The sequence below is a fragment of the Acipenser ruthenus genome, chromosome 45 (genome assembly GCF_902713425.1).
Source record: "Acipenser ruthenus chromosome 45, fAciRut3.2 maternal haplotype, whole genome shotgun sequence".
NCBI lineage: Eukaryota > Metazoa > Chordata > Actinopteri > Acipenseriformes > Acipenseridae > Acipenser > Acipenser ruthenus.
The window spans coordinates 959,310-962,500 of NC_081233.1; positions in this window are offsets into that span (position 1 = coordinate 959,310).

Below are 3,191 nucleotides of genomic sequence, written 5' to 3' on the forward strand. Positions count from 1 at the left end.
ACGGCGCAGTGGTTACAATTTAAACACTATTAAGTGTTTAAAAACTAAACACTTTGATTGAATATGTAAAAAATAAAGTTTAAATTATACACCTGTTCAGACAGCACCTGTAAAACCTCACAGCTCTACCTCTCCGGACTACATGACACCCAAACTTGCATGTTCATTAACTCCCACTTATCTGCCTCCTGCCTTGCTGCTCCCTGCTATTGCTCCTAGTTAGATCTGAATATAAATCCTGTATTTGAATTCACCTGCACTGGAACTGGATATCTGCAGTAGTATTTTGTATAGCGGCTGCTCCTCTACTGCACTTCTAGCACTCCTATCTGATCCTGCTCATAACTGGAACTGGATATCTGCAGTAGTATTTTGTATAGCTCTTTAATCAACAGATTTGGGGTCTGTGTGGAATGCAGGTCTCCTGTAGATTTAAACACTTTAAATGACGTACCTCTTCCCTCAGGCAGCACTGCGGGTTCATTGCCAGCTTCTCTTTTGCCTCTAAAATAATCTGCTATATTCAAGGTCGGTAGCTTATTCGGAGGTACAAAAAATAACGTCTCCACAGCTGAAACAAAGCAAGAAAACGTGTCAGCACTGTTCTGGAGAGTTCGACAACACATTCCTACAGGTCACACTCACACTAGTCACAAAAGTACAAATCGAAGGCCTTTTGGAGAAGAGAAACAGCAATACTAAACTACTATAGTGCTAAAACTATAGGTAAAGATATCATATTAACTGTAGTTTTTATACAGTAAACACTAGAATGGAAACTGCATTGAAATAGTACTACCATAGTAAAAGAAATAGGAACATGATGGTACAGTGTTGGATTACATTATAGATACCACGGTTGTGAAACTACTTTTAGAAATCAAATAAAGTCCCGTAGGATTCCCATGGTGGTGCTACAGTAGGCTGTTGCATTATAGTACCATTAATAGCACATGATGGTACTGGAGCAATCTAGGTAAAGTCCCTGCTTGCTTGCTTGCTCAAGGGTACAGCAGCAGCAGAGCTACCCTGCAGAAACATCTTGGATCAATGTGCAATTCTTTGAAAGAATATAGAAAGAGATGGTAGGATTGTACTCACAGCTGCAGAGGAAAGCCAGGGCGGAAATTAGCACCAGAGTCTTCATCTTGTCTGCTGGTCTTGGGCTGTTCAAGTCGGTGAAGTCAGAGCAGAGAAGCAACCGTATTTATACAGGAATGGGGCTCTGAAGTGAACTCTGTTATCATAATTGTTTGCAAGAATTTGCATAAAAGACAAAATATCTGCAACATTGCATCAATGAGACAGGTGACCTCACCAGCATATCTCATCATGTAAATACTGTAGACGAAGCGGGCTGATGTTTGTCATAGAATTGCCTGGGGTCTGACTTCATGTGACTTTATATTTGAATGTAGTTTATAATGTATACCAGCGAGAAGATGCCATTCGCTCAATATAATCTCTATTTCAATGCATTTTATAATTTACTCTTATTATTATTATTATTATTACTCATTTAATTGGCTTACTGGAAAAGAATTCCGTTGAGGGTTTCTGTGATGTCATAAACTACAAGTCCGTTTGCTTGAGTCGCTTAAAACAGTGTTTCTCAACCCTGGTCATGGGGACCCCACTGTCTGTCTGTCTGTGTCTCTGCTGGTTTTTGTACCAACTAAGGAACTGCTTTCAATGACTTAATTGAAGCATTAATTGAAAACAATTTGCATAATCAGAGCTTTTTAATAACTTTTTATTCAGCAAAATTATTTTAAAAATGTCAGCAAATTGTTTAGTCAAATGGAGTGTTTTTCAATGAAGTAATTGAGAACAGCTCCTCAGCTGGAACAAAAACCAGCAGAAACACAGACAGGCAGACAGGGGGGTTCCCACGACCAGGGTCAGGAAAATACTGCTTCTATACGTTATAAAATGCACTTCTCATAAGAGAATTCATTCATTCAGTGTTCAGACTCCTCACTGTTTAACTCTTTTCTCATTTCTTTCAACTGTTTTACTCATACCTGCACTGTAAAAATAGCACAAGGAAACAAATACTTTGTTAAAATAAGCCATACTTGTAAATTGTATAAAATCGAATACATTAGTAGTCTTTTTGATTTTTTCCCTATGGCAAAAATAAATCTGTTAAGGGAAAGGTTTCATCTGGGTTCTTAAATACCTCGATTGGAAGGTAAAGTTTGGAGAACTTTCATTTAGAATTCTGTAAAGAACCAAAAAAGTCCTGTGTAGGGGACAAGCCAAAGAACTATAAAAAGTTCTGAGAGGAACTGATTGTTCTTAGAGTGACATTTGATGTACATAGTAGTCATGCAGTGTAGTAGCCCATTTATTAAACAGCTGCAATGCTTGTCAGTGTCGGGGCATTACAGCACTCTTTTGTTTAACTTTTGTCAACTTTTCAAATACGACCGGTTTCAAATCATCAGTGCTGCTATTTATTCTTAATAATGCCGTGGAACTCTCACAATGCTGTATTTAAATTAGTAGTATTGCGGCTCTCTTCATCAACATTTATTTTTTATACTTTGTGAATTGTTGTAATGAGAAAGCAGACTGCTCTTTCTTTGCACTGCGACTAAGCCAGTTTAGTACATCTACCCCTTAGATCAATTTAGTTTTTGCATCTCTGCCTCAGGTCTGTTCAACTTTGGCAACCAAATGAGTCCTTCAGTGAGTCTGTGCTGCTGTCTGAGCAAATTAAGGGAGGCCACGTGAACCGGTCAGAGAAAAAATATCAATCCATGAGATGTGAGATAGTTTTATTAATTTATTTGAAATGAAGTAATAATTAGAATGTGGTGTGTTCCTAAGACAATATTGTGCTGGTGCTTTGTACGTTATCGCCTCTTTTTTTCTGCAGTGCGAGACAGTTTATCTGATTGTCCAGCTGTAGAAAAGCTAGCTCTTCTATTAGTACCAAGTAGATGAAGCCATTGAGCTCAAGCGATGAGAATGTGTATTTTGCAAAGCTCCCGGACAAGGCAAAGTCGTATGAAACTGAAAGGCATCTGTAAATCTACTTTTTTTTTTTTTTAAATTGACGCTACTCAAGACTTCTTGGTTCATTAAATGCAAACAGAAAATGAAGTTTTTAAACGTATTCCGAGACAGATTCCCTGGCGAGAATAAAACGCTGAGATAATTATAAAAAATATATAATGGTAAAA